The 27,625-nt window shown below is 40.5% G+C and overlaps 1 protein-coding gene across 5 annotated transcripts in view; it reads right to left on the bottom strand.

Annotated features, from left to right (window-relative positions):
• ARHGAP6 (Rho GTPase activating protein 6) overlaps positions 1–27,625 on the bottom strand; it is a 546,996-nt gene that overhangs the window by 101,774 nt on the left and 417,597 nt on the right. Inside the window, exon 1 of one of the 5 annotated variants that reach the window (XM_040266470.1) lies at positions 1,637–1,962. The exons of the other annotated variants lie outside the window; for them this stretch is intronic. The gene's annotated coding sequence lies outside the window, so the exon portion shown is untranslated. Of the gene's footprint in view, positions 1–1,636; positions 1,963–27,625 lie in introns of those variants that run through there. 5 annotated transcript variants of the gene reach the window in all.

Here is a 27,625-nt window from a genome sequence, read left to right as displayed (position 1 = left end):
AAATATTTACTATATGACTCTTTATAGAGAAAGTTTGCTGGCCCCTGGACTAAACTAAAAGTAAAGGCACACCTATGATTAGGGTTTCTCTTTGGGATCATCATTCTCCTCTCGTAAGATTTTGTTTCTCTGGGCAACATCCCAAAGAACCTATAAAGATATCACATAACACAGTAAGACTTGGGGACATTGTAAAGTATGTAAAAGCTGGAGTGAAATAAAAGTGGTTCTCTGCAAATGGCCTATTTGTCTGGATTACTGATAAACCAAAATTGAAATGAACACTGTGAAAACCACTGCTGTGCTACCACCACTCAAAAAACAACAAACAAACAAACAAAAACTCCCAAACGTCACTCATCACATCTTGTTTCACTCATACATCTTGTTTCAGTGGAAAGAACCTTTGGCAGGGAAGAGACACAACCACATATTCGAAGTTCCCAAAGGTGAAAACGTCAGAACAAAAGGCCAGTTTCATCTCTGTGTATCCTGAGTTGAATTGTGGACTTGTCTACCAGCCACCGATTTAATTCTGAGTTTTAAGATTCACTTGAATCTTGGATGGGGAAGAGATAAAAGAGCCCGCACAGATCCCAAGAGTGTGGAAAAATGGAGACCCTTTCAAGAATTAGAAACTTCTCAATGACAGCTCCAGCAGCTGATGGTTTTGCTTGTCTTTAATTAAATTTAGTTCACTGAAATTAGAACGACAGGCTTCCAGAGATGGATTGGACCTTGGAGATATGGCTAACATTGTCCACTCTCTGCTAGCTACTGTTCTAAGTCCTTTATTTATATTAACTCATGTAATTCTTACAACAACTCTAAGAACTTTGTTACCATTATTATCCCCATATTTCAGATGAGATTATCTTAACGTGTCAAGATCACGCACCTAGTAAATGGCAGAATTAGAATTTGAAGCCAGGATGTAGATTCCAGAATCTAGACACTGACAACCATATGTATTTCACCACCTCTCCTGATGAATCAATCCAATCCCTACCTTTGCAAAGCAGCAAAGAAAAATCCAGAGAAGTTAGGTGACCCCTGCAGTAGCAGTGGGATCTGCATTGTAAGAGTCACATTCTACCTTTTCCACCACCGAATCTTTTCATTCTGAGACATACCCTTATAACAGTATAAACCAGAAATTATGTAAAAGTCCAAAAGCTTAAGGTTTTACTCTTTTACAAAGCAGAGCACATTCGATTTATGATTAGGCTTATCTAACGTCTGAGCTGTTCTGCAAAGCCCATATTTATCATAGCCACGGCAAGTAAAACCTTGCCCTGAGTTTAAGAAGTCTAGAGGGGGACATAAGCTACTTTACCCTTTCAGACCTGAAAACAGCCTGTGCTGAATCTTTGTAGAAATCAGCCCAGATCCACTTCATCACGGCACGCTCCTTTCTGGTCCGATTTGCTCATTTCAAGCTGCTCCAATATCATCAATCAATCTAAAAATAATGTTCCCATAAATCTCCATTAGCACAGACAGACTTAGCTGTCACACATCTCAGACACTAATCAATCCACTTTTCTTCCCAAATCACAAGACAAATGTGGAAGAATCACAACATTATATCACAATAATCTGGAAAAGAGGAAGTATAGATATTTATATTGCTTACCCATGAATTATATTCAGCTGTGTCTTTGCTGTCCTCTCTAATTTCACTGAGCTAAGCTTGGAGTAGGAACTTGAGTCTGTTTAAAAAAAATTATTTTTTTGATGAAAAATACATCCTGAAATGGCAGATTGCAGCGAGTGTCTGAGAAGTGGCCCAGCTGGCATAGCTGTGACTCCCACGATACCTTTTGTTGCCAGAGACCTCCGCTACCATACGTCTCAGAACCAAAAAAAAAAAAAAAAAATGCTATCTTTTCATCGGACCATTGAGAAGTTCCTGTCCCTTCAGAATGGAGACAGGCTGTGTCGCTGAGTGAGTGAGTGAGTGAGTGAGTGTGCGAGTGACTGTGTGTGTGTGTGTGTGTGTGTGTGTGTGTGTGAAAGCAGTGCTAAGGGGGAGGAACAAAAAGAATGCAGAGAAATTGAAACTAGATTTCCTGATTTTTATTTTAATAAGACTATTTTGAAGAGATATTCTGGAGTTAGAAAAGGATGCCTCTAAAAAAATCCCCTTCTCCACAGGGATCTACAAATGGTAATTGGATTGTAACTGTGCAAACTATCCTTATTAGGAATCAACCAAAGAGTGACGGAAGCCTCGGGGAAACCTCTGAGAGCGTGACAAAGCACATAGGGTGCTTTCTTTGTTTAGGATAAAGTCTCAATTCTTACATTCCATTTTAAAAACACTGACTTCTTCATTTTTCTAACACTAGTTAAAAAAAAAAAACATTAAAAAAACAAAAAGGTTTCATTCTCCCTTATACTGAAGCACAACACAGGCTCTGAATTTTACGCTCTTTGTAAAACAATAGTCCTTGAGAAGTTGTTCATTTCCTGCACAGGGGGTATGGAGGTGAGTGGGTGTAACCACTGTGGCCCTGTTTAAGAGGGTACAGGTTGTGGGTGGGGGCAGCGGGGAGACAGCCTTGAAGAACAGAAAGAAAAGGAAAGCTTAAAAACATATCGTGATCACTAATTACCTTGATCTCCATGTATTCCACATGGCACGGAACCAAAAATAACTCAAAAAGACATCTTTGTTTTCCAGTCAATATGAAGTTATAGTTTTCCTGTGGTCGCAAGTGAGTTCCAACAAAAGAATCACTGTGATTATAACTGACAAACTGAGCAATGATTTCATGGAAGAGCTTACTGACTCAAAATTTAGGGACTCGGTACATTTTTTACTAGGATTCTGTGAGGTTAATCATCACTTGAAATAAGCCACACACAGCTTCTGTTGCTCCTGATATTTATTTAGTGAGAGGAAAGAATTTAAAAACAATAAAATACATCAGATGTTTTTCTTTACTAGAACAATTACACTTAAAGAGAAATTCAGAGTAAAAATTCGCCTGTTGTAGCCTATACCCTCACCTCCACTACCCTGAAAACTCAGATGTTGAAAAGTCATCATTTCAGCAGATAGTGAATAAGGTTCATGTAATCTGAATACTCATTTATGGAATTTAGACCCACCAATCAAAGTTATTGAATATACTACTTTGCATGGAAATGATAAGTATGCGATTCATTTGTCATTGTTGGGCAAATGATCTTTCAGTTTATGAATAGATGGAAACAGCCTGTAGTCTCAGTGAGTCCTCATTAAGTGTCAGATATTGTTCTAAACATTTTATGGGAACTGACTCACTTAACTGATGAAAGAATTATAAAAAGTAGTTTACATGTTTATCCTCATATAATAGATGAAAAACAGAAGCTGAAGAGGTTAAGTAACTTACTCCCAAATTCACAGCTCATAAGTAATGCAGCTGTGATCCCAACTATATTAAAATTTTTCTATGAAATTGGCTGGAAGACAAAGCCATAGTTCACAAGCAGCCATAGTTGGAGCCACGTCATGGTGTTCAGTAAGAAATAGACACAGGGATTTAATGAATACAATTACCTAAGCCTGGAGTGGCCTGTTCATTTGATGGAGATACACACTGTCAGGTCCATGAATGTTTCATGTGAAAGTGAGCACTTCTTCAAGTGGCTAATCTCAAGTAATCTCAAGAGACAAGTCTTGTGAAATTCCTAGTTTGTTTTAACAGTGGAAACAAGTCAAGCCTTAAGAGGATATGCAGAAATAATGGAGAAGCTGAGTATCTCTGGCATTTTTTGGGAAAATGCATTCAAGCCAGAAAAACAAAGGGTGACATAAGGAATCTTCTTTAAGATTCAAATACTCTTTAAGTAGAACCAAGAAGAGGCCAAAAAGTCACCCAAACAGCCCTTGAAATAAGTATCAGGAAGCAATCATAACGTCCAATCTCTGGAAGGGTTTTGCCACCCAGAAAAAAATGCCAGGAATACGGTAATCTTTTACCCACTTAACTCTTGATTAACCAAGGATACCAAGCAACAATTTACAGCCTCAAAATCTAAGCCATTAAGCATTTATTCCTGACTCTTATTCTGGATTATTACTGTTTATATCACTAGGGACATTTTGCAATTTCAGGGCAAAAATATTATAGAACCACTCTCAAACTTTTGGAGTGAACACATTTCTGATGATACCACTGTTTTGCTTAAAACCCTTTGATGTCTCCTCTTTAGCTCACGGATAAAATTCAGATTCCTCTGCATGGCATCCATTCCCATGTGTGCTGATTTAAACAGAATAAAATCAAATATTCATTGCAAAACAGAAAATAATAATAATAATTGAAAATATTGAGCATGTATTAGGTGATATGCACTACATATGTGATACGCATTCACTCCCACAATTGCATTTTACGGGTGTGGTCATGGAGATATAGAAACAGAGGAAAAGACTCACAGGCTGCACGAAGACTTCTTCATGGGCTCTCAGCTAGATGACCCATCCCAGTCTCCTTTGTACAGAGTAGTGGTCATATGACTAAACTCTAAGCAATGGACTGTAGGAGGAAGTGATAGGCTTCATTTCTAGCCTTGGCCCATGAAAACCTGGAGACAACATCTCTCAAAGCTGCATGAGGTCATCCAAGGCATGGACCACACTTCTCAATATTCATGCCCGAGCATCCCCTGCTCTTCAGTTCTGACCACCTCTGTGATCTGCCTTAACCAATCAAACGTGGCAGAAATGACAGTGAGATAATTCTGGACCTAAGACTTAAGAAGTCCTGGCAATTTCCACTTTTGCATTCTTGGGACCCTTGAACCACCATGTCATAACTGTGGCTACTCTACTGGAGAGACCACCTGGAGAGGCCACATGGAGCGTGAGAAGAGCTTAGCTGTCCCAATGTCTCAGCTCAACCCAGCTTCCAGACAACCTCCCAGTTGAGTGAAGTCTTATGAGCGACCTCTGTCAAGGCCAGCAGAAGTGTTCAGCTGAGCCCAGATCAGATTGCAGGACCATCAGCGAATAAAGCGGTGGTTGTTTTAGGCCACTGAAGCTGGGAGGCGGGGAGGGCAGGGGTTGTTTTGAGGCAGTGAATAACCAAATCAATGTATTCTTGTGTTGAAGACAGTGGAGCGACAGGAAAAAACAGTTTGGGTCCTTGAATCCTTGTTTGGAACACAGCCACCCTACCAATCATAGAGACTAGAACAATATGAAAGTGAAAGAGAAAGGCGCTCAGTCGTGTCCGACTTTTTGTGACCCCATGGACTGTTCTCCAGGCAAGAATACTAGAGTGGGTAGCCTTTTCCTTCTCCAGGGGATCTTTCCAACTCAGGGATCAAACCCAGGTCTCCAGCCACCAGGAAAGCCCAACAATATGAGTGAGTAACAAACCTTATGGTGAGATGTGGGAACGTTTGTGATATGGCAATCAACCTCACCTTTTTATTTTTATTTATTTATTTAGTTTTTACATGTGCATATGTTTATTTATTTATTTAATATAAATTTATTCTTTCAATTTGAGGTTAATTACTTTACAATATTGTATTGGTTTTGCCATGCATCAACATGAACCTTTTTAAACTTCTTTTGTACACACAGATCACAATTCTAAACAGTTTGAATCTGGAGTCCTATCCCTGGAAATTCTCCTGTACTTCTCCCCACTGACCCACATGGCAGGTCATTCCTTCAGTTTCAACATTTTCACATGGAAAGAAAGTAGCTGATCAACTGGATGATAAAATAAAAACTATTCTTTATAAGTCATTTTGCAGAACATGTAGAAAGTCTTTTATGAACAAGAGGATAAATAGTTTTAAATAATATATAGCAAACATTTAGAAACAGGTGATGCTACTATCTTTTAGAATAATGGCTTGATATTATGATATGGCATAGTAAAATTTCATCTAGATCATATTTATTACTGATAAAACTTTTGCTGGTCCAATTACCCTCTTTTGACCAGTAACATAGAACTAGCACTTGAGGTCTTAATATTTTTTTGTGATGGTACATAAAAAATGTGAAAAATTGTTAAGAACATTTCAATCCTTCTGATACTGTACAGAGTACAGTGAAGATGTGGTATCTTTTAGTTGCTTTATCAGACTCTACCTTTATATTGGGCTTCCCTGGTGGCTCAGCGGTAAAGAATCCACCTGCAATGCACAGGTTTTATCCCGGGACCAGGAAGGTCCCCAGGAGGAGGAAATGGCAACCCACTCCAATATTCTTGCCTGGAAAATCCCATGGACAGAGGAGCCTGGTGGGCTGCAGTCCATGGGGTAGCGAATGAGTGGGATACAACTGAGCGACTAAACAACAAGTAAAAACACAGAAGGACAATTCTGCATTCTCTCGTGGCTATCATTTGCTTCCCTAACAATACATATCTGTCCTCTTCACTCCCAGCACTTGACCTTTGTCTAATTTCTAGTATCCTCTTGCTCCTACTGTCACCCACTTGCAGACAGACTAACTTTCAGATCCTTCAGATCTAAATATCTACCATCAAAGCCAAGTACTAGATATTTGGAAAGTTACTAAAGGCCACAGATCTGAAACAAAACCACAACAAAGAATCTCTAACCCCTGGTGGTGGTGGTGGTTTAGTAGCTCAGTTGTGTTCAACTCTTGCAACCCCATGGACTGTCAGGCTCCTCTGTCCATGGGATTCTCCAGGCAAGAACGCCAGAGTGGGTTGCCATTTCCTTCTCCAGGGGATCTTCCTGACCCAGGAAATGAACCCAGGTCTCCTGCATTGCAGGCAGATTCTTTACCAACTGAGCTACAAGGGAAGCCCAACACTTAGTTGGGGCTTACAGAATATTTGCTACGCTCTAGGAGGCAGGTACTAGGATTGTTCTTTTGCAGACAAGAAAGTAACTTGCTTGAATTCACACCCAGGCAGCCTGTTTCCAAATGCAATGGGTTTAACCCTTAGGCTATATCACAGCATGCCAGGGGCATTTTCTTCAATGAGTCTCTTGGAAGACACGTGTGCGAAGTGAGTACAGCACAAAGCACCCGACAAGGACTGGATGGCCCCTCTGTAACTCGGAGAAATCTGGTAAATGCATGGAGGGCAGCTGAGTTCCCAAAGCCTTTATGAAACAGAGGGACAGAAACGTGCACACAGAGGCAGGGCAGCTGGAGGAAACAAACAGAAAGCTGACGTCGAGATTACCTCCCAGGAGCAAGAGTTGGGGGCTGGTGTCTGAAAGAAGGAGAAACAGGCATTTTAGAAAGCCTCCCCGGTCATATCCTTTACAAGTCGGAACACGCACTCCAAGTTTTGGGGTAGAAGTGTGACACAGTGAAAGCGGTGTTTGAGGAAAGATGAATGACGCAAACTGGTGCACAACAGACAGGAAGGCAGAGCAAGAGGAAGTAAACACTGAGGTCTACAGCGTGAGTGGTAAAGGGAGGCTCGGTGCACATGGCATCAACTGACAGAAAGGGACTAAGGCAGTGTAAGAAATAGAAACTTCAAGTGGTCCACTTTCAAGGACAACTAGCCTAGAGTGACAGCCTGCTGATGTAATAGCCATTAGGATCCAGACAAAGGGAGAGTGGAATGCCTAGGATTTTTCACTCGGGCTCATTCTATTGGTGAATTCAAAACATAAGAATGGGAAGAAGAGTGCAGGGAGAATAATAAATCCAGGTGACATTGGGAAGATTGTTAACCCCATAGTACTCAGCCAGTGAGGAACTGGGGGAGGGGCTAGGGTGCCTGATGAAAAACCCATTGTAACCACTCTGGGTGTGCCTGCCCACCAGCCACCCGATCTTGCAAGACCATCATTAAAGCCTCACTTCCCACTACACCTCTTGTCTCCAAGTCCATTCTTTGGGTTTGGGCCCGTGGGCTTTATTTCCCACAGGACCAATAAAGCAAGCAGTGCTTAGAGATGCTTTCTTTATGACAGTCCTTCAGTTTGTCCAATAAATGTGGATTCCCCAGAGAGTCGGATCCAATATTATACTGGGAGAAACACCTTCAGGGGCATAGTGAGATGTTCGCATCTTATTTTCAAGTATATGTATCTGTTACTACACTCCAGAAAAAAAGTCTAGGTTTTTTTTTTTTTTTTGCTCAGTTTTCTGGGTGTACTGCTGGCGCTCAAAAAGTCTAGTTTTAATAATATTCTTGGAATATTTGCTACAAAAGCAAAATCAGTTCAGATGCAGGTGGTGACAAATTTTAGAACAAACTCTACAAGGACCACCTGCAATGCGGGAGATCTGGGTTCTACCCTGGGTTGGGAAGATCCTCGGAAAAGGAAATGGCTACCCATTCCAGTATTCTGGCCTAGAGAATTCCATGAACTGTATAGTCCATGGGGTCTCAAAGAGTCGGACACGACTGAGTGACTTTCACTACAAAGAGCAGCCGTTCTCTAACCTGGCTGCACGTTAGAATTACTTGGCGTATACCTCAATTAAAAAAAGAAAAGAATTACTTGATGCAGTTTTCAAAAATACTCATGCCCTCAACCCCCTCCAGACCAGAGAGGTCCAATAGACTTTTCTGTGATTATGGAAATTTTTCTACTGTCTGATATGCTGGCCACTAGCCACCCATGCTAATGAGCTCTTGAGATGTGACTAAGCAGACAGTCATTGAACTTTTAATTTTCTTCCATCTTCATTGATATAAATGTCACTGTGGCGAGTGGCTGTCGTATTGGACAGTGAAGGAAGAGGTCAAATCAGTGAGACTCTTTAGGGTTGGGGGGTAGGTACTGGCAGGCTCACAAAATTCCCCAGGGGATTCCAATGTGTGGTGCACGGTGAGAATCACGATTAAGGAAATCATCAGTGGTGGCACATTCCTTGCACTTTTTCTCTAAGGCGTTACTTTTCTCCAAATTCCACTCAGTGTGCGCCATGCACCGGTGCCTCTCTTCCTGCTGTCCCCACTTCTCCCTTCTCACATCCTGCCACGCTGCCATGTGCAAGGTACACTGTCTAGCCCTTTATTTACTGGCCCTGCCAGATTTCCCCGATACCAAGGGTAGATTCTGATCCTCTTTCCTTCTCTCTCAGGGGGCGGCAGAAATAAAATCTGATAATGCTACTGAGTAACAATTCAGTCCCCACACATTTGTACACCCATAATTTAAATTTTTTTTTCCCTTGCACAGGCTTGATCCAGATGCCACTTTCTATGATTACTGACATGGACATGATGAGGAATATTTTTAACGGTAGCACAGTGAAGCGGCCCTAGTCTTTGAGGTGTGATAAACAGGTCTCATCTGCTCATTTGCCACTGTTTCCTTCAAATGGGATGTGGATGACAGCACGGTGGTTGCAGGGCGGGTTCTGTGGCCCCTCTGAATCCCAGCTCAGCCCACAGCTAGCCATGTCTGTATCTAACCACTCGAAGGCTCAGTTACAGAGTCCTGTGGGAGACCTAGAGAACAAACTAGTGGTTACCAGTGGGGAGAGGGGATGGGGAAGGAGCCAGACAGGTGTAGGGGAGTAATAGTAAACAAACTATTAGGTATAACATAAGCTGCAAGGATATTTTGTACAACAAAAGGAATATAGTCAAGTTTTTGGTAAGAACTATAAATGGAGTATAACCTTTAAGATTGTGAATCACTTTAAAATTGTGTACACCTGCAACTTATATAATATTGTACAGCAACTATGTGAAAGTGAAAGCGTTAGTTGCTCAGTTGTGTCCGACTCTTTGTGACCCAAGAGTAGCCCACCCGGCTCCTCTGTCCATGGGATTCTCTAGGCAAGAATACTGGAGTGAGTTGCTGTGTTCTCCTCCAGAAGATCTTCCCAACCCAGGGATCTAACCTGGGTCTCCCACATTGCAGGCGGATTCTTTGCTGAGCCACCAGGGAAGCCCACTATACTTTAATTAAAAAAATAGTCCTGTGGGGAGGATTGAGCAATGCGTGTAATATGCATGATGAATGAGACATGTGCTACACACACACTCTCCTACCCCAGATTTTGACACCCTGCCCTGCCATTTTGTGGTGAGTAAAGCAAATAGTAGGACAAACTTTTGGGAGGAAGTCATGGAATTCATAAAAGCATGTTCCAAGCAGTGATTAATTAATGTGGCAATATGAAGACAATTTGGAAAATGGTTACAAGGAAAAATAATATGATTCTGTGATTTTCAAAAAATATTAAACTTATTCATTCTAATGAGTCTTCACTTTGATTGATTTCCATACCACCAGTTAATATTAATGGGACAAGGAAGTATGTGCTAATAAACATAGATAAACAATTTATTCATAAAAATTATAAGACTCAGAATTCCAGGGTTCAGTGATATCAACATCAGAAGCATACTGTACAATCTCCAGGCACATTATCCCTTTGTTGAGCTTTCTCAATGTAGTCTAACAACATGTTCCAATACTATTTTCAATGCATCAGAAGCATACTGTACAATCTCCAGGCACATTATCCGTTTGTTGAGCTTTCTCAATGTAGTCTAACAACATGTTCCAATATTATTTTCAATTACAAACACTATTGATTGATTTTCTACACTGAGTTTTCCTGCCTTCTTCCTTGTTAAATATCTGACTATGGGTAGAAAAAAAATTTTAATGTAAGAAAACCTAAAATTACAATCCGTTAGCATCATCAGAGTTTGTAGTCAACACAACTATCAGTGGTAAGGATTGCCTGCCAGTGACTCACAGCACAGATAAGATAAGCAGGGAGCTATGCACTATCCTCAGGGAATTTAGATAGGTGAGGAATAACTAACATTTCTTGTGGATGTAAGTATGTGTGTGTGTGCTAAGTCGCTTCAGTTGTGTCTGATTCTTTGCGACCCTGTGGACTGTAGCCCACCAGATACCACTGCCCATGGGATTCTCTGGGCAAGAATACTAGAGTAGGCTGCCATTTCCTTCTCCAGGGGATCCTCCTGACCCAGGGATCAAATCCACATCTCTTATGTCTCCTGCATTGGCAGGTGGGTTCTTTACCACTAATGCCACCCATAGCCATCATTATTCCTAGCCCTAATTATGTATTTCTTGTTTTAATCATTAAACAATTTTATGAGGTAAGGTATATTAATATGTATTCATTTCACAGATAAAGAAATCAAGCATTAAGCAATTAACTTGTCCCAGGAAATAGATTGTAAGTGACTGAGCTGGGATTCAAATTCACAAGCCTTAACCCCAGAGTTTGGGGTCTTAACCACCCCACTATGATACCTCCCTGTGAGTACCAAACTTTTCTCTCAAAGTATGGGCGGTATGACTCCAAAAGTCCATCAGAATGACTGTGTGAGGGTACTCTAGGCTGATCTCAAATCCTCTCTCATTTATTTTTCTTACAAAATAAAATTCTGAAGTTTCTCAATTATCCGATATCAAGAATAAATTACTCCTAGCATCGATTCAGGCATGACTTGACCTTGAGGTGGCAACTATCAACCTAGAGGACAGGTGGATGGACTACAGCCCTGGCTACATCCAGCCCCCACTAGCTTTTGTAAACTAGAGCCCAGTCAAGGTCCATACATTTCCACCTTGTCTAGGGCCATGACTGATAGAATGGCAGAGTTGAGTGGTTGCACTAGCGATGTATGACTGCCAATGACTAATATTTACAACTTCACAGAAAAAGTTAGTTGGTCCTGTTCTGGACTCATTGAAAAGAAATCACCAGACATGCAGCACAGGAAATGACAGAGTTGCAAAGGAATCACATCTTTTTACAACCCACATTGCAACATGTACATATGTATGAGCAGATGAATCTATAGATTGCTCAATAGCATAGTTATCTTTTATGTCTCTTTTGAGGCCCCAAACGACCTAGACCCTGGAGCTACGTAGGGAATAACTTGTGATGTCTCACTGTGGAGGGAGGGAAGAGAGGATGGGGAATGTCTAAATGTCAGATATTTTCCCAGAAAACTCTAGCTTCATAGGCTGCCTCCCTCTTCTGCAACTATCACACCACCCCGCCCATCACATTTTACCTAATTTCTTGACATTTAAACATCGGAAATCTATTTGACTCTTTATATTTGGGCCTTTTCACTCTGCCTACATTGCACATAGATATGGCATTTCAAAGGAATAGCACTTACATTTTGTGCTTTTGCATATTTGTTGATTGAAAGAAAGCTTTTGAGAAAGCACACTTCTGAGTCTAAACTGAAAACTATTTTGTGTGCATTAGCAAGGAAACAAGACTGGCAGGCAATACTTATATTTAGGACACTTGTTCTAAAGTAGCTAAAATCACTTCCAATAAAAATGAAAAAAAATCTTACTTTCTGGCTTTTACTATTAAGTGTCAAAACATGTAAAAGGGGCAACTTAATTTGCAGAACAACACAAAATGCCAGGTATGACATAAAAACAAGCCATCTGCACTTATTGGCACAGAGCTAACTTTTTAGTTGCCATGTTTCAGGCTTTTTTTCCTTCCAGAAATGTTTTCTCTTCAATATACTATGTTTAAAATGATAAAAAAGTGTTTCACAGACCTGTCTAAATACTTCTGCTTTGACATAAGGAATAAATGCTTCCTTTGAGCAATGAAATGTACAGAAACTGAAGTCTAAAAAGTAAATTATAGTAAAATATTACTGGGGCTTGGAGAGGTAAAACAAATGGATGCATTTTTAATAGACTTTATTTCTTAGAGCAGTTTCAGTTTCCTGGCAAACCTGAGTAGAAGGTTCAGAGACTACCATACAACTCCTGCCCCTACTCAAGCACAGCCTCCCCCGTTCCCAACATTCCCACCAGAGGGGCACATTTGTTAGAACTGACAAACCTACACTGACATGTCACCATCAGGCTAAGTCCATAGTTTACATTAGGGTTCATGTGTGATGTTGTATGTTCTACTGGTCTGGACAGATGTGTAATGACATGTATTCATAATTATAGTATCACCTACAGTCGTTTCATTGCCCTAAAAATCCTCTGTGCTCTACCTATCCATCTCTCTCTTCCCCTACCTCTGGAAATCACTGATTTTCTCATTGTTTCCATGGTTTTGCCTTTTCCAGAATGTCATCTAGTTGGAATCATGCAGTACACACATAGTCATTTCTGATTGGGCTTTTCTACTATGCATTCAAGTTTCTTCATGTCTTTTCACAGCTTGATAGATCATTTCTTTTTTGGCTCTAATAGTCTATTGTCTGGATGTCCAAGAGTTTATTTATCCATTCACCATCTGAAAGACACTTTGATTGCTTCCAAGGTTTGGTGATTATGAATGAACATCCATGTGCAGATTTTCACGTGGCTATAAGTTTCAGCACCTTTAAAAGGGTAACTGAATCATATGGGAAGAGTGTATTTAGTTTGGTAGAAACTGTCAAACTACCTTTCAAAGTTGCTGTACTGTTTTGTGTTCTCACCAGAAATGTACGAGAGTTCTTGTCGCTCACCAGCACCTGCTGTTGTTACTGTTGTGGATTTGGACCACTATAGTAAGTGTATCGTAGTATCTCATTGCTGTTTTAATTTCCATATCCCTAGGAGAAGGCAATGGCACCCCACTCCAGTACTCTTGCCTGGAAAATCCCATGGGTGGAGGAGCCTGGTGGGCTGCAGTCCATGGGGTCTCCAAGAGTTGGACACGACTGAGCGACTTCACTCTCACTTTTCACTTTCATACAGTGGAGAAGGCAATAGCAACCCACTCCAGTGTTCCTGCCTGGAGAATCCCAGGGACGGGGGAGCCTGGTGGGCTGCCGTCTCTGGGGTTGCACAGAGTCGGACAGGACTGAAGTGATTGAGCAGCAGCAGCAGATCACACATTACATGGAGCATCTTTTCATGTACTCATTTGCCATCTGGAGATCTGCTGTGGTGGAGTGTCTGCTTCGGTTTTTGGCTGCTTTTTAACAAGGTTGTTTGTTTTCTTATTGCTGAATCTTAAGAGATCTTTGTATATTTTAGAAACCAACCTTTTATCAGATGTGTCTTTTGCAAATATTTTCTCCCAGTCTGTGACTTATTTTCTCATTCTCTTGACATTGTCTTTCACTGAGCAGAGATTTTTTAATTTTAATGAAGTCATGCCTCTGTTGTTATATCACCATACCCAAGGTCATGTGGGTTTTCTCCTGTGTTACCTTCTAGGGGTTTTATAGTTTTGCATTTTACATTGAGGTCTGTGATCCACCTTGAGCTAATTTTTGTGAACAGTGTAAGGTCTGTGTCTAGAGTCACTGTTTTGTGTGTAGATGTCCAATTGTTCCAGCACCATTTGTTGAAGAGACTAACTTTGCTCCATTGTCTGGCCTTTGCTCTTGTGGGAGAGATCAATTGACTGTATTTGTGTGGGTCTACTTCTGGGCTCTTTATTCTGTTCCATTGATCTATTTGTCTATTCTTGTGCCAATACCACACTGTCTTGATGACTGCCATTTTATACCAAGTCTTGAAGTCAGATGGTGTCACTCCTCCAACTTTGTTCCCCTGCAATTGTGTTGGCTGTTCTGGGTCTCTTGTCTCCACATATAAATGCTAGAATCAGTTTGCCAGTATCCACAAAAATGACTTGCTGGGATTTTGACTGGAATTCCATTGAATGTGTAGATGAAGTTGAGAAGAACTGACATCTTGACACCGCTGAGTCTTCTTATCCATAAACATGCAGAATATCTCCATTTGTTTAATTCTTCCTTGTTTTTATTCATTGAAGTTGTGTAGTTTTCCTCAATAGATGGTGTACAAATTTGGTTACATTTATACTTAAGTACTTCATTTTGCGGGGTGCTAATATAAATGGTATTGTGGTATAAGTTTAAATTCTACTTGTTGAATGCTGGTATATAGGAAATTAACCTTGTGTCCTACAACCTTGCTATAATTGCTTATTAGTTCCAGGATTTTTGTTGATCATTTTAGATTTTCTATGTAGATGATCACATCATCTGTGAACTTGGTAGAGATCCAGGAGGTAAAACTTACAAAAGTGTGGGGGCCTCCTGATGACTGGGTTTCCCTGAGGTTCTCAACTCTCAGAGTTATTCACACTGAGTCGCCAGCAATTTGCCAATGCAGTTCAGGTTTCCCCACTCCAGCACTGGTTCCCTTAGAGACTGCTGCTTCAAAAAGTTGTGATTCTCAGTATTCACCTGTTGATCTCTCCAATTTTTAGAGGCATCAGTGTGCCCTCTGACTTTTCTTCTCTAATGGATCTAAGCAGAGTTGTTGACTTTTCAGTTTGTTCAGACTTGTACTTGTTAGGTGGAGGGGTGTCTGCCAAGCTTTTTACACGTCAGACCAGATACCCAAAGTTTTGATACAATTTTAAAGATAAAATTTACATACCATAGAAATTATCATTTTACAGTATATGAGTCAGTGTTTTTTGTAGTATATTCATAGATATATGCAACCATTACCATTATCTAATTCTGTAATATTTTAATCACCCCCAGAAGAAACTCTATACCCATTAGCAGTCACTCTCCATTCCCCCTTCATCTCTGGTCCTGACCACCACTAACCTACTCTATGTCTCCATATATTTGCCAATCTTTGACTTTTAACTTAAGTGGAATTATACAAAACGTGGCCTTTTGTTTCTGGTTTCCTTATCAAAGCATGTTTCCAGAGTTTATCCATACTGTAGCATGGAGTACTTCATCCCTTCTTATGGCTGAAAAACATTAACTATATGAATATACCAAATATTGTTTAACCATTCATCAATTGATGGATATTTGGGTTGCTTTCAGTTTTTGGCCATTTTGAATAGAGCTGTACGTGTAAAAGTGTTCATGTTAACATGTTTTCAATTCTCTTGAGTACATGCCTGGAGTGGAATTACTGGGTCATATGATAACACTACAAATAGCCAAACAAAGGCAACAACAAAAACTTAAACAACATGAGTTCAAACACCAACACTTTAAAATATTTTTAGTGTAAAACTCATTTTTCAGTTCATTCCTTTCATGTCAAATAAAATATCAAGTACAGTTCAGTTCAGTTCAATTCAGTTGCTCAGTCGTGTCCAACTCTTTGCGACCCCATGAATTGCAGCACGCCAGGCCTCCCTGTCCATCACCAACTCCCGGAGTTCACTCAGACTCACAGCCATCGAGTCAGTGATGCCATCCAGCCATCTCATCCTCTGTCATCCCCTTCTCCTCCTGCCCCCAATCCCTCCCAGCATCAGAGTCTTTTTCAATGAGTCAGCTCTTCGCATGAGGTGGCCAAAGTACTGGAGTTTCAGCTTTAGCATCATTCCTTCCAAAGAAACCTCAGGGCTGATCTCCTTCAGAATAGACTGGTTGGATCTCCTTGCAGTCCAAGGGACTCTCAAGAGTCTTCTCCAACCCCGCAGTTCAAAAGCATCAATTCTTCGGCACTCAGCTTTATTCACAGTCCAACTCTCACATCCATACATGACTACTGGAAAAACCATAGCCTTGACTAGATGGACCTTTGTTGGCAAAGTAATGTCTCTGCTTTTGAATATGCTGTCTAGGTCGGTCATAACTTTTCTTCCAAGGAAAAAGCGTCTTTTAATTTCATGGCTGCAGTCACCATCTGCACTGATTTTGGAGCCCCCAAAAATAAAATAAAGTCTGACACTGTTTCCAATGCCTTTTGATGCTCAAACTACCGCACAATTGCACTCATCTCACATGCTAGTAAAGTAATGCTCAAAATTCTCCAAGCCAGGCTTCAGCAATACGTGAACCGTGAACTTCCAGATGTTCAAGCTGGTTTTAGAAAAGGCAGAGGAACCAGAGATCAAATTGCCAACATCCGCTGGATCATGGAAAAAGCAAGAGAGTTCCAGAAAAACATCTATTTCTGCTTTATTGACTATGCCAAAGCCTTTGACTGTGTGGATCACAAGAAACTGTGGAAAATTCTGAAAGAGATGGGAATACCAGACCACCTGACCTGCCTCTTGAGAAACCTATATGCAGGTCAGGAAGCAATAGTTAGAACTGGACATGCAACAACAGGCTGGTTCCAAATAGGAAAAGGAGTACGTCAAGGCTGTATATTGTCACCCTGCTTATATAACTTCTATGCAGGGTACATCATGAGAAATGCTGGACTGGAAGAAGCACAAGCTGGAATCAAGATTGCCGGGAGAAATATCAAGAACCTCAGATATGCAGATGACACCACCCTTATGGCAGAAAGTGAAGAGGAACTAAAAAGCCTCTTGATGAAAGTGAAAGTGGAGAATGAAAAAGTTGGCTTAAAGCTCAACATTCAGAAAACGAAGATCATGGCATCTGGTCCCATCACTTCATGGGAAATAGATGGGGAAACAGTGGAAACAGTGTCAGACTTCATCAAGTACAAGCAAACCTATATAGTACTTCCACTTCATATAGATTAGCTTTGGAACTTTAACTACGCAGTGAGAAGGAATACAATTCTTCAATTTATTTTCTTTTCACAGGCTGATGATCATGAGTGGCTTGAAAAATTTTAACATTTGGAATGTTAATTTTTTTTTTTTAGAAACTGAGCCAGGTAATGGCTATATCAAAAAGAGCAAGTAAAGTCTTAATCCTTTTATGCTCACATTTTAATTCCAATGACTAAGTGTTGATATCTAGCCTGGCAGTTTTACGTGTTTCAAAAAATAAAGTACAGTTCAGAGTCTAGTTCCTTTCAAGGAGATATTCTTGTCTATATAAGGAGAGAAGCTAAAAACAAAATAACTGCACAGAACAGTTCATTAGCCTTGTTTTAATTACCCTTGTGTTCTTTTATTTTATTGTTCTTTGGGTGAGGAAAAGCCAGAAGAGCTTAGTACCTCTTACAAGGTAGTCATTCCATCCTGCAACATTTAATAGGGCCAGAAGCAAATATATAAGAAAGATAATCAGGCTTTCTTTCTGACTCTCTGAGCTTCTTTTTGGCTCTACAGAACAGTCCCTCACAGCCTCTACTGTCGAGAAATGGAGAAGCCACTAGACAGATAATGTGTCTGGCAGAATAATGGCCTCCCCAAAGATGTTCACACCCTAATCCCTGAAACCTGGAAATACAGTTGATCCTTGAACAACACAGGTCTGAACTGCGCACATTCACTAATATGCAGGGTTTTTCCCCCAAAAGCAAATACTACAGTACTACATGATCTGAAGTTCATTGATATGGAAGCATAGATGCAGAGGAATTGCATTTACGGAGGGCCGCTGTAAGTTGGATGTGGATGTTCAACTGTGCAGGGGGTCACTGCCCCTGATGCCCACCCTTGCACTGTTCAAGGTTCAACTTATGTTGCCATGGCAAAAGGGACTTTGCTGATGTAATTAAAGTAATGACTTTGAGATGTAGAGAGGCCCTGGATTACCCAAATGGGCCCTATATAAATACCCAGGCCTTTGAAATAAAAGCACATTTTCCAGCAAATTTCACAGTGATAGAGAGATATGACTATGCACAAATGGTCAGAAAGATTCAATCTTGTTGGCTATGAAGTTGGAGATAGGGTTCCATGAGCCTAGGAATGTTGGTGGCTCCTAAAAGCTAGAAAAGGCAAAGAAATGAATTCTCCTCTAGAGCCTCCTGAAGTAATGCAGCCCTGTGGACATTTTGATTTTAGTCCATTGTGACCGTGTCAGGTTCTAAAACCTAGAGCTGTAAGATAATGCATGTATCATTGTAAGCCATTGATTTTGTGGTAATTTGTTACAGCAGCAATGGAAAAGGAATCCAGGGGGAGTCAGAAAATATCTATGCCTTACAAGGGACTCAGAAACTATTTAATGCAGGATTTTCCAAACTGCTCCATGATCAAGTAACTTGGAGAAAGTTGTTCATGTGAGCCCATCTTAAAGAGTCACAGTTACTATAACTAAGGAAAACTCGAGAAGTCCTGAAGAGGGAGCATTGTAACTCAGAGTATCTTCTAAATGCACTTGCTACAATCTCACCTCTTTTTCTTTTTTTCTTTTCAGAACATATCTTCATGCCCCTCAGATGCCTCTGAACAGAGCTGGGAAACGCTGAGCTAATCCTACCTGCTCAGCTGAGAACCTGAGACCAAAAGGAAAGAAGTGACTCACCAAGATGGCACTTTGGCAACACAAAGACTCAGCCCAGGTCTCACAGCCGTCATCTAGAACCCTGTTCAGAAAGCCACTCTGTCCCACTGACAAGAAGACAATGTTCTGGAATCCGGACTATAAGGAGAGACTCACCCCAACAAAGCTCATAACATAAAATTCTCTCCTCGATAAAGCAAAAACAACATGGCTGCCTTAGCACTGAACTTAATTTTATTATTTAAAATAAAAGGGTTCAACAAACTATTGAAAATTTACTAATTTCATATTAACCAGAGGAACGCAGTAAAATACTTCCCCCACGGTGACTGAGTATGTTCCTCAAAATGCCTAACTCTGCTGCCAGAGTCCATTTTCCACAAACTCTGGTTCCCATAAAGGCTAATTTGAGAAGGAACAGAGGTACAACCAAATGCTGCTGTTTTACTTCATAGCACTTAAATAATGCTTTCTCCACATTTCCCACTGCCTGTTCCAAGAGCACTGTCCTTTGATGTTTTTCAGATACACATTATCCACATCCTTTTCCAGAAAGTGAATACTTTTTTCCACCACCTAGGTTTTTAAATAATAATAATAAAGATTACAACTGATAAAGCTAACAACTCAGAATGCTTATTTTGTGCCAAAGTCTGTGCTACATGCTTCATGTGAGGAATCTCATTTAATCTTTACAACACCTGATTAAGTTAAGTATTACTATTAATATCTCTGTTTTTACAGATGAGCCAACCGTGGCACAGAGAATTTGAGTACTCTGCCCAAGGTCAAGTGACAGGAAGTGGTGGAGTCAGTCTCCACATAATCTGACTTAGAGCCAGGGGCCTTGTAAGCAGTAGCCCAGTGGTTCTCAACTGGGGGTGGTTGTACCTCCTCAGACCTTTGGCCATATGCAGAGGCACTGTTGGTTGTCACAACTGAGGGGTGGAGTGCTACTGGCATCTAGTGGGCAGAGGCCAGGGATGCTGCTAGACATCCTAGAGGACCCAAGACAGCCCCCCAAACAAAGGACGATTCTGCTCGAAGTAAGATTAGGAAACACTGCCCAAACCAAATGCCTCCTCAGGACAGGGTATTCTGAGTGTGCTAATTGTTGGTAGGACGTGTGCCTTCTCATTTCTAGGCTAGAGTCTCTATCTGGGAAATGAGGTTATCTCAACCAGGGATGGGGCCACTTAGAATCACAGGGTCCATTTGGTGCATCTTCTCATAGCATCGATTTACTCAATAGTTTCAGCTGGTGCTTTCACACTCTGCCCTGCCATCCTGGAATACTACACTATTTTAATTTTGTCCTTCAATGGCCACGTGGGAAAAGCAGTAGCCCACCAGGGCATGAAGCTTTGGCTTTTCATTAGCCTTGTCCTTATAGTCCAGAAGACACAACAGCAGTGTCTATGTCACAGGCAATGGAGATAGCAAAGGGATGCAGCCACAACTGGGCTGCTTGGGATGTAGTTAAAATACTTTTGGAGAGCAGTTTCTGTATATCTACTCAGAATACAACTGTGCATACCACTTGACCCTGCAATTCTATTTCTAAAAATGTGTTTTGCAGAAATACAGAATGTGCAAGATACATTTACAAAGATGTTCTCCTCAACATCAACTCTGATAGCAAAAAACAAACTCCATAACAGTAGAAATGCTTGCCTATGTTCACCAAAACATGCGTGCAAGACTGTTCATAGCAGCGTTATTTGCAACAATCAAAGTCTGTAAAGTACACAAATACTCATCAAAGTAGAATGGATAAATTGTGGTAAATATATCCACACAATGGAATGCTGTGTAGCAATGAGAATGAATAAACAAACTTCAACCACCTACAACAATATGGATGAATTCCATAGACATCATTCTGAGCAAAAGAAGTCTGACACAAAAGAGAACATACTGTATAAAACCCTAAATGCAAAGCATAATAGGCAAATCTGTGCTGTAGAAAGACAAATCAGGAGTTACTGTAGGGGAGAAGTGACTAGAAGGGAGTTCAAGGGGAGCCCAGGGTGCTGGTCATGTTTCCTCATATGGTATAGGTGTGTTCACTTTGGGGAAACATGAAGTTGTAAGCTTATGTATGATAGGTGCCCTTTTCTACATGTGCGTTCTATTTTATAGGGGCTTCCCCGGTAACACGGCAGTAAAGAATCTGCCTGCAATGCACGAACCGCAGCAGATGCAGGTTTGATCCCTGAGTTGGGAAGATCCCCTGGAGGAGGCTTGCAATCTCCTCCAGTATTCTTGTCAGGAGAATCCCATGGACAGAGGAGCTTGGCGAGCTAGAGTCCATGGGGTTGCAAAGAATCAGATACGACTGTAGCAACTTAGCACTCACACACACGCTTCTATTCTCTCTCTCTCTCTATATATATATATATATATACACACACACACATACATACATATATAAACATCAGCAACCTAAATATCCATCGGTGGGTAACTAGCTACATAAACTACAAAATGGGATATCTAGTGAATGGAATTCTATGCAGCCATTAAGAAAAATGAAGTAGCACTCTGTATAAACTTGGGAAAATGTCCATGCTATATAAAGGCAAAAAAGGAAGTTGCAGAAAGGCATGATGTCTATCATAAATTTTATAGGAAACACGTGTGAGTGTAAGCACAGAAAAAGCAGAAAGGATATTCTCAAATGGTTAACAGTAACTTTTGCTTGAGGAAGGGCTTCTTAGGGATTTTAACATTCTGCCTAATGTATTTCAATATTGTTTGAGTTTATTTACTAACATGTATTGTGTTTGTAGTCAGAGAAGAAGGGCATAGAGAAAATTAAAATGAACAAGATACGCCTTACATTTGAGCCGGTTGTTATGTCATCACGTGGGAAGTAAGGGGTTTTGCTGGATGAAGGCAATGCTAATAAGATAAACCTAGTGCCTTGCCTGCAGGGTTCCTAATTGAATCCAGTGAGGGTGGTCCCTGTTGGTTTGTTGCTGGCAATCTTAACAATTGATTCAAATTAACAAACCTAGTTGTGGTGTGGCCACCGCAAACAGGATTCTTGGCCACACAAAGAATGTGTCTACAAAATGACAAAACAATTGGATTTGTTTGATTACATGAACAAAACTGTATATTCAGAGGAAGGACAAATCAAAACAGCTACACCCAAAGTAACCTACCCAGATGGGTGGTTCATGAAATTCACTCACTCATTGAATCAACATTTTAGCAGCCTCATGCAGACTCTGTGAGAGAATCTGTTTGAACTGAAATATTCACTCGTAGATAAACCAACAGACCATGGAAAACACTTTTTTCTTGAACCATCATCAACAAATGTTTTCTGAGTGCTCACTGTGGGTTTGCCATCATGCTAAAACTCAGTGGGTCCAATACTCCTATTGTTTTTTAAACTTTTTATTTTGTGTTGGAGCATAGCTGATAAACAAAGTTGTAATAGTTTCAGGTGGACAGCAAAGGGACTCAGCCATACATACACATGTATCCATTCTCCCCCAAACTCCCCTCTCATCGAGGCTGCCACATAACACTGAGCAAAGTTCTCTGTGCTATACAGCTGGTCCTTGTTGGTTATCCATTTTTAATATAGTAACGTGTACTGACACTCCTATTTTATAACCAACTGCAAATGCCACTGTGCTGAGTGTACTTAATTCCACTCATGGCACTGAATGGAACTTCACTTGAAAGAAAGAACCATTGATTTCGGTATAGTTGATAGAACTACAGCTTTTCATACACAGTAAATGTCTACAAGACATATATTAACAATTCATAAGGTAGACTAGATTGTGTCCCATGGAGTTCAACTCTGGCTGCACGTTATATTCAATTGAAACAGAATTTCTAGAGGTGGCACCTGGCCATCTATAGTTGTAAAAGCTCCCCAGGTGATTCTAAACCACGAAGAATTGGAGCCATTGCTCAGACCAATTAAATCAGAAGCTAGGTGGAACGGGACACAGAGTACTATTTAAAAGCTACCCAAGTGGCTCTAAACTATAGTCTGCACTGAAACAAATTTCTTCTGAATTTATATTGTAAAAGAATCAGAGGTGGCCCTTCAAGAAGCATTTTGGAAAGGGACCCAATATGACTTATGTGAAATGGAGTATTTCCTGCCATATCAATAAATAAGGATGTCACAGCCATTGGTGATTCTGACCTTCCAAATGTGAATTTCTGAGCCCAGAAAGTGCTGAGGAGTGGGGTCAGGGTAGGGGTAGGATGGGTGAAAAAGTGGCAGTGGTGGCCATCAGCCCCAGGCTGAGATGCACAGGAAAGAAATAATTTCAGGAACCCAGAGTCTTGCGTCTGGGTAGATGCAAAAAAAGCGCTAAATTCCTTAACTTCAGATATCTGGTTTTCCTTAATTAACAATAATCTTTTGATGTTCCGACTATCTGGCCCTATTGCAAAACTTCTGTATAACCTGACTGACTCCTTTCCCCGCCTCCTGGGAACAGTTCTCTCAGGATTACTTGAGATGCTGTCTCCAGGTCTCAAAGTCCTAAAAATTCCCATCTAATAGACCATAACTCTCAAGTCCTAGGTTGTGACTGTTTTTTTGTTGACACTTGGTTTCAATGTGTGCAGTTTTACTAGAAAGTTGATCACAAGTTGGTATTCTACCATGTTATGGTTTCAGATATTTCAGCTAGTGTGTATATATGAGCTAGCAGTTTGTTAAGTGCTTAACAGGCTTAAACAGTAGTTCACGTGCTTGATTGGCATTATTTCATTTAATCCTCATAACAATTCTATAAAGAACTGAGTGGGAAGAGTCTGATAGCACTGCCATACACAGGGCATCAAGTTCTAGACAGTCAAGGTTACACAGACTCAGGCAGTTTGAGAAAACACTTCTTTAAAATTGAGAGCAGGAAATGGGCCAATTATTATTTCCATAACTTTAAGATTCCCACTCTGACCAGGGCAGATCTTGAGAACTAGCATTCATTTGTAAATGGGTTACAGGGAAGAGGAGGGCCTCGTCCACTCACAGAAAAGAGGTCACGCTTATAAATTGACTTTCTGAAGTGAACACATTTCTCAAGCCTACGTGTTTCCTCTTTCTTCATTCCTTAGACTGTTAGATTAGTAGGATATGATTAAATTGCAATTGCCCGCTTGTTTTCATTATCCACGGTTTAAATCAAATCTCATGCTTCTTTTTGCTTCTCAAGAGGTACTTATAATCTGCAGTAGACTTTCAAAGCTGAGTTAAGCATAACTCTCTGAGAACTACTGATACAGTGTTACAGTTGTAGCATAGAACACGCCAAATCCAAATTGATATACATTTTAAATTATTGGCACCACGATTCTAAATCTGCATATTGAAGGTGAAGACCACTGGGACATACTATTTTCTTTTTTAAATAACAATTTTAATCTCTTTTAATACTCTGAAAAGTGGGTGGTTTCCCCCATCAGATATTTTTTTCAACTGTAATTTTTATCTAAATAACTCATTTCCCCTATTTATCTCTTCACTTTTCTAAAAGAAATCACAGAATTTCAAAACTCAGGGTTCATCATTCAGATTGTCAAGGACCCTGAAACAGTGGTTTTTCCACCACAGAGGCTGGTGCAGGCATCCACTCCACTTCCTACACCTCTACACTCAGCTCAGTTCTTAGGTAAGTATAGATTTGTGGTTCTCAACTGGGAGCACTGTTGCTCCCCTTCCTCCCCAGGGAACATACGGCCATGTCCAGAGACATTTTTGGTTGTTATCACTGGGAGAGGAGGTGGTTCTGGCATCCAGAGGATAGAAGCCGGGATCCTGCTAACATGTTACATGCATAGGACGGACCCACAGCAAAGAATGATCTAGCCCAAATGCCAAGTATGCTGACACTGAGAAACCCTGCTAGAGAGGTTCTCCAAGATCCATTTTCCAACCACATATTGTATGATACCAGTTATATGAAATGTCCAGGATAGACAAACCCATCAAGACAGAAAGCAGATTGGTAGGTGTTTAGGGCTTGGGAAAAGGGAAATAGCGAGCAATTGCTAATGAGTATGGGATTTCTTTTCAGGTGATGAAAATGTTTTGAAACTAGATTGTGGGGATGGTTACAAACTTTGTAAAGATACAAAAATATACTAAAGCCCACTCAGCTGTACACTCTAAACAGGTAAACTTTATGATATGTAAATGCTAGGACAATAAAGTTATTAAAATTATTTTTATGGACCTTTCATTAAGTAGCTTTTATTTCTGACTAACCAAGGGCATTTTTGAATAGCTCTAGGTTTGGCTGGAGAATATTCTGTGGCAGCCCTTATTAAATGCAATTCTGTATTTTATAGGAAAGATTACAGACTTTCATTTTTTAAATTAAGATGTTCCCAGAATGTTATTTTTTTTTTCCATAATATTATTTGGTCTGGGGCCCTTGCAGATATTGCATTTATCTGTGAGCTAATAGGTCAGGAGTGCCTGGGACAGGGCGGGTACCCAGGGGTCTGGTCTACTCTAGCTCTCATTGTGATGTAAAGATGGCCAAGTCAGCCAACCACTTCCCACTTCAACTTCCTCGTTCCTGACAAACTTTCATGTTACAAACCCAAGAAAGCAAGCATAGTGAGAGCAAACGTGTAATGCTTCGCTGCTGCCAGCTGTACACAACTCACATTCCTTGCCCTGGCATCCAGGTCTCTCTCTTCCCACTGGCCACTTGCATCACTATTTTTCAATCTAAAATCCCTGCTCCTGCCCAGTTGGTCTTCTTCTGCATACCCAAGTGCCCTCTGCATTTTTCCATTTCTGCTGTTTCCAATGACAAAGCCCTGTGATGGAATAGCCTTTACCTCTATTCAAATCCTCTGCATTCCCAAACTCCAGACACCCTTCTTCCTTTTTCCAAAGCCTCTGATTCACGGTAAATGACAGCATATTTCAGGTAAGGAATTGTACATTTAATTGGTAAGCATGGAAGCACAACAAGATGTCACCTCTTGGACCTCGTCTTATACTCCAGCCTTGACCTCACACTATGCCAGCAGCACTGGCCTCCTGCCAGTTCCCCAACATGCCAAGCCTGCCTCTGTGTTGGTGCCTTTGTGTTGGCTCTCCCCAAGAGATGCTTAGGTTTTGTTTAAAACTGGCCACCCTACTGTAACTTGCAACTCAGCATTTTAATGCCCCTTAGCCAGCTCGGTATTTCCTTTTCCTTAGCCCTTCTCATCTTTTAACATATCTTTTATTTATCATATCTTTTGCTCATATTGCTGTCTGTGAGACTGTGAACAGGGATCTCTGCCTTTTGTTCACTGATACACTCCATGAATGTAGAACATGCCTGGCATGTGGAAGGTAATCAACTATTATTTAAACATGTTAAATGCTAGAACATCGGATGACACTTAATAAACTTTAGTTTCATCATCATTGCTGTCATCACCATCAGCTGTATCATCGAGGGGCAACTCTTACATACTTTTATTCCATACCACTGCACTGTGTTTAACCTTTCCTGGTTCTGTATTTTATATACTGTATAAAGATGGGGGTAAGCTTCTTAAGGGTAGAGACCAATGGCATGTATATATTTTTGATATGTCTTCTTTTCAGATTGAGATATAATTCACTTGCCATGAAATTCACCACTTGAAAGTTTACAGCTGAGTGGCTTTCAGTATAGTCAAATGGTTGTACAACTATCTCCACTAATCTAATTCCAGAACATTTCCATAACCCTCTTCATAAAAACCCCAAACCCATTAGCAGTCCCTCCCCATGCTTCTCTCTCCCACATCCTGGCAACCAGGAATTTAATTTCTGTCCCTATGGATTTGGTTATTCTGGGCATTTCGAAAAGGGAATCATACAATATACGGTCTTTTGTGTCTGGTTTCTTTCCGTTAGCATCATGTTTTCAAGGCTCATCCATTTGCAGCACTTGCCAGTACTTCATTCTTTTTTATGGTGGAATAACATTGTGTTATATGGATATCATGCCATATGTTTACATGTGTGCTAGGCTTTGAATATTACAGATACTCAATAAACATTTTATCCCAATGATTTAAAAATTCTGGAAGCATATGGAATGCTACTGAGAAGAAACTTAGCACAGTACTGTGATTCTCCTAAGAGCACACGATAATCAAGATGATACATGAGGTAACATAAAAAAAAAAGAGATTTTATGATTTTCCAAGCTGTGTTAGCATTATACTGGGGCAAATGTCATCTACAATTAGAACAAACTTGTACTCACTCCATTGAATTCTGTGATAGGTGACTGCATCTTTTTAATTTCGAGTAAAACTTCCTATGATAAAATGGATGTGAGTAGAATTATTGGTTTCCTGGTGGTGCTAGTGGTAAAGAATCTGCCTGCCAGTGTGGGAGACACAGGAGACTCAGGTTCGATCCCTGGGTCGGGAAAACCTTTTTGTATTCCTGCTAATTTATTTCCTCAGAGTTAGAGCAACTTCAAATGTAGTTACTATTCCAGACATACCATTCATGATGTGGCCTTTTAAATAGAAGTTTGGAAATAACTCTCAACTACTATCACTGAATTTTATATAATTGAGGGATGTGATAAAGAAAATACTAGCTGAAAAGCTGCTCACAGTGCTGTCTG

Source organism: Oryx dammah, unplaced genomic scaffold (assembly GCF_014754425.2).
Source record: "Oryx dammah isolate SB20612 unplaced genomic scaffold, SCBI_Odam_1.1 HiC_scaffold_23, whole genome shotgun sequence".
Classification (NCBI taxonomy): Eukaryota; Metazoa; Chordata; class Mammalia; order Artiodactyla; family Bovidae; genus Oryx; species Oryx dammah.
The sequence above is the reverse complement of the archived record's forward strand: the minus strand, read 5'-3'. Positions and strand labels throughout refer to the sequence as shown.